Here is a 10,271-nt window from a genome sequence, read left to right as displayed (position 1 = left end):
TGACAGCAGCTATGATATCCCTTGTTCCACGTCCTCTTCTGAATCCAGCTTGCACCTCTGGAGGTTCTCTGTCAATATACTGCTGCAACCATTTTTTAATTATCTTCAATAATATCTTACTTGCATGTGATATTAATGATATTGTTTGATAATTTTCACATTCTGTGGGATCATCTTTCTTTGGAATGGGTACAAATATGGATCTCTTCTGATCACTTGGCAGGTAGCTGTCTTCCAAAATCTCCTGGCATGTCTGAGTGAGTGCCTCCAGTGGGGCATCCGTTTGTTGAAATATCTCAGTGGGTATTCCATCAATTCCTGGAGTCGTGTTCTTTGCCAATTCCTTCAGTGTAGCTTTGACTTCTTCCTTCAGTACCGTTGGTTCTTGATTATATGCTACCTCCTGAAATGGATGAGGATCGACCAGTTATTTTCGGTACAGTGACTCTCCATCTTCTTTTGATGTTTCTTACATCATTCAATATTTTGCCTATAGAATCTTTCAGTATTGCAACTCGAGGCTTAAATTTTTTCCTCAATTCTTTCAGCTTGAGAAATACTGAGAGTGTTTGTGGTGGTTATGTTTTTGTGTCAACTTGGCACATCCCAAAGGCAGCTACTCAGCTGCTTGTGGTAGATCCCACCATGGAGTTGATTGCCAGTCTCATCACAGGGAATAACTACCACCAGCTTCCCAGCCACTCAACCAGGCCCAGCCAAGTTGACACACAAACATAACTACCACACTGACATAATAGATCATATGGTTGTCTGATTCAAAATGGCCAAAACCAGTCCATTTCAGCTCACTAATGCCTAGGATATCAATCTTTATGCATTCCAACTCATTTTGACTACTTCCAATTTTCCTAGATTCAAACTTCGTACATTCCTTGTTCCTATTATTAATGGATGTTTGCAGCTGTTTCTCCTCAATTTGAGTTGTGCCACATCAGCAAATGGAGGTCTCGAAAGCTTTACCTTATCCATATCAGTAAGGCTGGTTGTACTCTGATGATGGAGCTCTCTCCCAGTCATATTTTGAGAGCCTTCCGACCTAAGTGGCTCTTCCTCCTGCACTGTATTGGACAGTGTTTCTGGGCTATTCATAAAGTTGTGCAGTAATGTATCAGACAGTGTTTCTTTGCTATTCAGAAGGTTTTCCCTGGCCAATTCTTTGAGAAGTGGATGGCCTTTTCCTTCTTCCTAGTCTGTCTCAGTCTTTAAGCTACATTGAAACCTAGTTGTTAAAACAAAATATCTGGGAGATATATAGGTGGATGAGAAGCAGTTTAAAGTTTGGAATAAAATGCCTTTTTAGTCGCAACTAAGTTAAGGAGAGTACATAAAGGTGTGATGGTGTACGTAGAGTGGGGGTTTTGTGTAATCCCATGCATTAAAAAAAATGCAAATGCCCATTATCATGACAACAGTTGTAAGCAGGGGTAGAAACCAGGATTTTCAGTTAGGAAACAAAGTCATGAGAATACCCAGTTTACCTGGCAAGTAATTCCACAGAGTTTTCCGGACTCCCCAACAACTGTTTGGAAATATAATAGCCAGGTGGGGTGTAGTAAATTACCTGGTATGGCTTTTCTAGCCGTAAGTCTTTGTAAACTCTGTGGTGGAATTTGCTTTGAGCAACTGAGGAGCTCCTCATTGTAAAAGTTATCCACCTGGGGTATTTCTGTTGGGTGCAACACAAAGCAGGTTCTGGCAGGTTCCTGCTCTCTCTCAGGTGCTTAGAATTCTGATGTTATGGTTGGTTAGTTTGGCCACTCTGCCAGGCTCAAAAGGAGGCCTCCTAGAGGCAGAAGAAGGCTCTCTCTCTGACTGCTAGTTGAGGAAGATGTGCTGCTGAAAGAAACACGTGCTCCTGAAAGAGACACAAGAGATATGCATTGCTGAGAGAGACACTGAGGGACACACACTGCTGGGAGAGAGACTGTGAGAGACTGTTGGTTGAGAGATGGCGGGCTGGGAGAGAGACTGAACATTTTTCCTGAACTTGAATTGTAGCCTGGTGCTTCCCTAATAAACCCCATAATCTGTGAGTTCTGTGTGGCCACTACAGTGAATTATCGAACCCAGGAGAGAGGTGGTGGGTGCTTTGGGAAACAGTTGGTGAAAGGGCTGGCGGGGGCAGCATGTCTGACCTTTCAGTAATAGGCCTTGGGCTATTGATGGTGATTCTGTCTTCCTCTTGTAGGGTTAGAGGAGGTCAGGAGAAGTGGCCTCCTTGCCCTTTTGGCACCAGGCAATTAAGAGAATTGACTTATAGGGTCTTTCCATTCATAGGCAAAAAGAGGCTGGCTTTTAGAGTGTAAGTTATACAAAAAAAAAAGCATCTTTTACATCTAAAACAGTGAAATAAGTGGCTTTTGCTGGAATCTGCACTAGTGTATTGGGTTAGGATGTATAGGGATGGTTATCTCACTGCTCTTAAATCTTGCACAAATTGGTAAGAACCATCAAGTTTTAGTACAGGAAGGATTGGGGTATTATGTGGGGACTTGCAAGGTTTAATAAGGCCATGCTTTATTAATCAGATTAGAACTGGTTTTATTCCCTGAAGAGCTGCCTGTTTTTAGGGATATTGCTTCTTACGTGGATAAGATGCTCCAGGGTGCAAAGCAAGTCTTATAGGTTCCATCTTTTTGCCTTGCCTGGTTTCTTGCATGTGCTGCATTGTCAGGCTGAAATTTGGCTGCCCCTCTTCCAAGTCTCTGGCGATGTAAGTTCTATCTTCTTTGGCCTGTTCAAAAGGGTTATCTTGAGGTAGACTTTCAAATGGCCAACCTAAAGCAGCAGCCAATAATTGGGTCTGCTTCTCAGCAGTTAGTTGGGCTTGTTTCTCCATCTTCCTGCCCTCCTCTTCCTGCTCTTTATGAGCAAAAACTTTGTTAACTTCCTTAATTACGTAGGAAAGGAGAGTCTCAGGGACCAATTCTCCCTTTTTAGCTTTTTGTGAATACTGTAAGTAGACTGTGTCACAAAATACATGGTAAGCAATCTTTTTCTGCTTCTGATTCTAGATCTATATTGCTATATTTTCTAAAAGTTTCGGTTAACTTGCTAAGAAAGGCTGCTGGGTTTTCATCCTTTCTGTGGGTTACTTATTTTTATCGTAATTTATGGGTTTGGAGATATGTCAGCATATCCCTTTAAGAATGTAAGTTACTAAATGCTCTCTCCTCCCATGTTCTATATATATAAAAAAAAAAGCAACTCACTGCTGTCAAGTTGGATCCAACTCCTAGTGACCCCTTCTTGGGTTTCTGAGGCAGTATCTCTACAGAAGTAGATTGTCCAATCTTTCTTCCAAGAAGTGGCTGGTGGGTTTGAACTGCCAGCCTTCTGGTTAGCAGTCAAATGCCTTAGGCACTACGCCACCAGAGCTCCTAAAAAACCAAACCAAACTCACTGCCATCGAATCGGATCCAACTCATAGTGACCCCTCCTTGGGTTTCGGAGGCAGTATCACTACAGAAGTAGATTGCCCAGCCTTCCTTCATTTTTCAATTTCTCAGGGTCTTCAGACACACTTCCTAACTTTTCCTTACACTGACTCAAGTCTGATAATGAAAAGGGAACATGAATTCTTACCAGATTGCCGTCTCTACTGAGTGCTCTTCTCACTGGATACATTCCTGTCACTGGTGCCTGGGGTAGTTCATGGCTCTCAGTAGCTCCATCGTGGCTCCAGATCACAATGCCATCAGGGAGGATGAGGGTGTGTTAGGTCATGGAAGGGCCATACGTAGGGAAGCATATAGACTAGGCCTAGGAGATCCATCTGGCAGGTTTTCTGGATAGAGGGTGGTGGCGATGATTGACCTCTAGAGTGGCTGCTACTGCTATCTGATTGTTGGGGTCCACGTACCCCATGTGTTCCTCCCACATGGTAAGCTGGATCATCCACACAGCTTTCTGTTCTTTGGCTGATTTAAAAACATATACCTTAAGGGGAACTTTAGTTGTGATTTCATACCTAGAATTTTTTTCTAGTCTGGATTTTGGTACAAAATTATAAAACATAGATTATGAAGTATTTTTCTATTTCCCTTTCCTCTTACAAAATAAATTCAACTGTAAAATAGTGTTGTTGTTGTTATGTGCCATCCAGTCGGCCCAGACTCACAGCGACCCCTCCTTGGGTTTCCGAGGTGGTATCACTACGGAAGTAGATTGCCCAACCTTCCTTCCGAGGAGTGGCTGGTGGGTTTGAACCGCCAGCCTTCTGGTCAGCAGTCAAGTGCCTTAGGCACTAGGAGAGGAAATTATTTATGGGCTATTGTTCTTTGTTCCCAAGCTGGTGCTGGGGCAGTACTATAAAGGAAAATGAGTCTTTTTTTTCCCCCCCTTTATCAGATGGCAAATCTTCCTAATGAGCAAGAAGGCAAGTTAAGGGAGAATTCTTGGGAATGCTCTTCCTGTTCTCCATCACTCTTTCCCCACAACCTGTGATGGATTTGGAAGTAGGTGGAGGAAGAGCAGATTCCTCCACAGTAAGTGTCCAGAAACCCATCTAACTGCATCAAGCTCTCTGATAGGGAGAAGGAGATACTCTAAGAGGAGTGAGGCTGCTTGAATCATGGAGCGATAATGGTTCTCTGATCTTAATGAGGACAATGCAAAAGTAGAAGTCATCTGGGGTAAGAGTCTATAATAGCAAATAGCTAATGTAGGAATCAGAGCTCTGGTAGCGTAGTGCCTAAGGCACTTGACTGCTAACTAGAAGACTGGTGGTTCAAACCCACCCGCCACTCCTGGGAAGGAAGGCTGGGCAATCTACCTTCATTGTGATACCGCCGCCTCGGAAACCCAAGGAGGGGTCAGATGGACCCCACAGCCCATAACAACAATGTAGCAATTAGCACAGGTTAAAAGGTGATGGGCGAGAGCCAAAGCGAAAAGAAAGGGGATGGAGAAGGGAACAGTTTCTTACTTTTTTCCGAAGGAAAACAAGGGGCACTGCTGGGAAAATGCAAAAAAAAAACTTGGTTTAAATAATTAGAGAAACAGTTTCCAAAGATGTGCGCACAAAAATCTTGTAAATATCGCGGACAGACAGATGAGAGAGCTGGCAAGGGGGGCGGTGGCAGGAATGCCGTCGCCAGTTTCGAACAGGCCCAGGAGAGAGAAAGGAAAGAGGGAAAAGAGAGAAAGATTTTCAATCCCCGCTCGCAGCACCCGATCAGTGGGTTCTACTCCCCCGCCGGCCAGACACTTGCGAAGCAGGTTCCAATGGGGCTGACCATTCCCCCATACCCAGCCACTCCGGGTATAAGTTCCCACAGCTCGGAAATTAGAAAAGAGAAAGTGAAAGAAAACATCGGAGTCACAGCCTTGGATTTTACCTCTTCAGGGCGTTCACGCCAGAAGGTCCCCACTCACAGAAGAGAATCCTGACAAACTTTGTCTCGGCTCCCACTAATCCTTTGTCAGGGGACCCGGGTTTCTGAATGCCCAAGCCCTGCTTCAGGTCAAGTCCTACCACTGGTTGCCAAAAAACTCAATGAACCACCAAGGACATGGCTCACACAATTGTGGTGCCTGCTAAGTTCCAAACCTGTGGGGAACATTGTCCCCACTCATGTGATTGCAGGGACTAATGAGCCCAAATCAGCAGATTTGGTGTATCAGGTCAGATGATGGGTTGCTATGGCAAGTTTCAAGAACCAGGAGTCGGACGATGACAAGTCAGATGCATGGTACAGAGTAAGAGAGAGAACTTCACCAGAGCATTCGTATCTATTGGATCTAGACCACAGCCTCAAGGAAACTAAGGGTGGTGACTTGAGTCACACCCTCTAGTAAGGCTATGATTCAGGTACATACCACCCTAATCCTTCCTCATTAACATAATACACAACTCACTCCAAAATGAAACCATCACCACAGTCATAGAGGTTAGGATTGACAATACATCACAAAATGGAGGACTATGGCTAGAAAAGCCATATATATATATGATATATGATATATATATATATATATACACATAATCATATATCTATATGATTGTGATTTGGGTGAAAGTTTACAGAGTAAATTCACTTTCCATACAGCTACTTTGTCTCATGACATTGGCTACAATTTATCCCAATCTAACAGCTCCCTCCCACTTCCTCCGATAGTTACCTGTGCCCTGTGTCCATCTGTTCTGGTTACCTAATATCACTCAGACAAGAATATACCACAAATGGGATGGCTTGAAGAAACAGTAGTTTATTCTCTCACAGTTTGGAGGCTTTAAGTCCAAGTTCAAAGTGCCAGGCTCTAGGGGCTGAAAGCCCCTTGACCTTAGGCTTCAGCTCTGCCTCTTGCTCTGGGCCCACTGAAGCTGGAGGCAACTCTTTACTCAGGCAGCTACTGTCAGCTAAGACTGACAAGCCCAAGGTTGGCAAATAAAATGGCACAGTCCCGATGTTACCAAGCCACATGGCAGGCCATTAATTCAAGTCCATTGTAAGTCCCAAGATCATCAGAGCATGGCAGGCTGCTGAGCAATGACCCCACTACACACAGGGTCCAAGTGTGCCACAAGCTGGAGACAGTTCCCAAAGCTGCTTCTTATATAGAGGAAGCAGACCACATACCCAAAGCAGCTACTCAGCTGCTTGTGGTCGATCCCACCATGGAGTTGATTGCCAGTCTCATCACAGGGAATAACTATCACCAGCTGCCCAGCAACTCAACCAAGCCCAGCCAAGTTGACACACAAACATAGCCACCACACCATCCCTCCATGCATTCCTGCCCCCTGAGCTGCCTCACTGTAGAAGAGCCATATTTAGTAATTCATTTCACCACAGTCTTTTGCCCATTTTTAAATTGGGTTGTTTGTCTTAATGTTGTTAAACTGTAGGTCTTAATATATTCTGGATATTAACCCTTATTAGATATGTGGTTCCCAAATATTTTCTCCCATTCTGTGGACTCTTTTCACATTGTTGATAAAGCATTTTGACGAATAAAATGACAAATGACATTTAAAGTAAGGTGCTTAAAATACCACACCAAATTTCACTGTAGTGAACAAAAGTTCCCTCTAAGCCTCAGTTCCTTCTATAAAATGAAAGGTTGGCTTAGATTTAGTGTCCCAAGGTAGACCTGACCATGGATGGGTAAATTATTTCCATACCACTCCAAGGAGCTATAGTGATGCAGTGATTAAAGCATTCAGCTACTAACCAAACGGTTCGTGGTTGGAACTCACCAGCTGCTCCATGGGAGGAAGATGAAACAATGCACTTTTGTAAAGATTTACAGCCTTGGATACCCTATAGGGCAGTTCTACTCTGTCATATAGGGTCACTATGAATCAGAATCAACTCAATGGCAGTGGTTCTGGTTCTTGTTTTTTTGAAGTTGTCAGGGATTTCATTTTTTTTTGGATCTACAATCTATACCCATGGAAGCAGCAGTCAAGAAATCAAACAATACATTACACTAGGCAAATCTGCTGCAAAATACCTCTTTAAAGAGTTAAAGAGCAAAGACATTATTTTGAAGACTAAAGTGCACCTGACCCAAGCCATGGTATTTTCAATAGCCTCATATGCATGTGGGAGGTGGGCAATGAGTAAGGAAGACTGAAGAAGAATTGATGCCTGTGAATTGTGGTGTTGGTAAAGAATATTGAATATACCAGGGACTGCCAAAAGAATGAACAAATCTGTCTGGGAGGAAGTACAACCAGAATGATCCTTAGAAGCCAGGATGGTAAGACTTTGTATTAGGTACTTTGGACATGTTATCAGGAGGGACCAGCCCCTGGAGAAGGATAGCATGTTTGGTATTGTTGTTGTTGTTATGTGCCATCGAGTCGGACCTGACTCATAGTGACCCTTCCTTGGGTTTCCAAGAGGCAGTATCACTACGGAAGTAGATTGCCCCATTGTCCTTCCGAGGAGTGGCTGGTGGGTTTGAACCTCCAGCCTCCTGGTTAGCAGTCAAGTGCCTTAGGCACTACGCTATAGGGTCAGCAAAAAAGAGGAAGATCCTCAACAAGATGGATTGACACAGTGGCTGCCGCAATGGCTCAAACTTATCTACTATTGTGAGGATGGCAAAGGACCCAGCGACGTTTTGTTACACTTAGGATCACTGAGTCTGAGCCAACCCAGTGGCACCTGACAACAACAATATATTATTTATGGGTATCCATAGGGACAGAGCTAAGGAAACAGTTTACTTGAGGTTACAGAGGTGGAAGCTAGTTACTCCAGCCTGGGCAGGAGCAGCCTCCAGGCCATCCTCCTACCCCTCAGTCAAGTACAATCATGGCTGGAGTAGCAAAGTCTCCTCTACCAATGAGCAAGTGCCATTTGCAATATGCTTTCCAAACTTTAGTGACAAAGGCAACTCTACTCAGAGGTTGGGTTAATTCGACGGAGGGGAAGAAAAAAAAAATCTAATGATTTGTTCAGTGCACCTAGATGAAAAAAAAAAAAAAAAGGACAAAGTAAGGAAGGCAAAGAGGAGAAAGAAAAGAGGAAGGCCTCCCTCAAAGGTTGGAATGTTTGTGTTCCTCTTGCAGCCACAACCAGAGCCTTGAAAACATTAAGTATTTGCCCTTACAACAAAACCCCACAGAATATCAAACCCATTATGGAAGTAGATTGCCACATTGCCCTTCCACAGAGCACCAGGTGGGTTTGAACCACCAACCTTCTGGTTAGCAGTCAAATGGTTTAGGAACTATACCACCTCTTCTTGTTGTTGTTGTTAAGTGCCGTTGAGTCGTTTCCGACTCATAGCGACCGCATCCACAGCAGAACGAAACACTGCCCGATCCCGCGCCAGCCCCACAGTCCCTGCTATACTTGAGCCCATCATCGCAGCACCATGTCAATCCATCCCGTTGAAGGCCTCCCTTTCGTCGACCCTCCACCCCACCAAGCATGACATCCTTCTCCAGGAGATGGTCCCTTCTGACAACATGACCAAAATAGGTGAGATGAAATCTGTCCATTCTTGCTTCCAAGGAGCATTCTGGCTGCACTTCCTCCAGGACAGATCTGTTAGTTCTTTTAGCAGTCCATGGTACTTTCAGCATTCTCCACCAGCACCACAACTCAAAAGCATCAACTCTTCTTCGGTCTTCCTTATTCATTGTCCAGCTCTCACATGCATACCAGGCGATTGGAAATATCATGGCTTGTGTCAGGCGCACCTTAGTCCTCAAGGAGATATCCTTGCTCCTCAGCACTTGATACAGTTCCTTCGCAGTTGACTTCCCCAATGCTACATGTCGCCTAATGTCCTGACTGCTGCTCCCGTTGGCACCGATGGTAGAACCAAGCAATGTGAATTCTTTGACAACCTCAATCTTCTCTCTATTTATTGTGATGCTGCTTATTGGTCCAGTTGTGAGGATTTTTGTTTTCTTTATATTGAGACGTAATCCATGCTGCAGACTGTATTCTTCAACCTTCATCAGTAGGTGCCTTAAGTCATCCTCACTTTCAGCAAGCAAAGTTGTATCGTCTATACCACCTCTTACTATAAAGTAAAAGTTCTTGTCATTACAAAGCCTGTGGTACCATCAACAATAGTTGTTGTTGTTATGTGCCATCAAGTTAGATCCGACTCATAGTGACCCCTCCTTGGGTTTCCGAGGCAGTATTACTACAGAAGTAGATTGCCCAACCTTCCTTCCCAGGAGTGGCTGGTGGGTTTGAACCGCCAGCCTTCTGGTTAGCAGTCAAGTGCCTCAGGCACTAGGCTCCCAGAGCTCCTGTAAACAGTAGTGTTGTTGTTGTTACGTGCCCCCTCGAGTCAACCCCGACTCATAGCGACCCCTCCTTGAGTTTCCGAGGCAGTATCACTACGTAAGTAGATCGCCTCATCTTCCTTCCGAGGGTCAATAGTAGTATGGCTAAGTAATTAAGCCATTCATGTCCTTTATTCCAAGAGCTCGAGTGGTGTAATACCTAAGGCATTTGACTGCTAAGCAGAAGGCGGCCGTTTTAACCCCCCAGCCACTCCTGGGAAACCCAAAGAGAGGTCGCTGTGAGCCGGTTTCGGCTCCAGGGCAGTGACTAAATCGGCTTCAGGGCAGTGCGTTTGTTTTCGCTCCTTTATTCCTGATGCAACTCTTCTCAATTACAAAAAAAAAAAAAAAAAAAAAATCAAACGCTTTGTCTTTCTCCATTCGGCGCCCCTATTTAGGCGTCCATTCAAGTCAATGCAGCAATTGTCCAGGTTGCCGCACTTCCGCGCCCACCTTTCCCAGAGCGCTACTGCTGCGGGACCTCTCGGAA

Source organism: Orycteropus afer, unplaced genomic scaffold (assembly GCF_000298275.1).
Source record: "Orycteropus afer afer isolate SDZICR_OR568_19922 unplaced genomic scaffold, OryAfe1.0 scaffold00237, whole genome shotgun sequence".
Taxonomy (NCBI): Eukaryota; Metazoa; Chordata; class Mammalia; order Tubulidentata; family Orycteropodidae; genus Orycteropus; species Orycteropus afer.
This window is presented reverse-complemented; position numbering follows the sequence as displayed.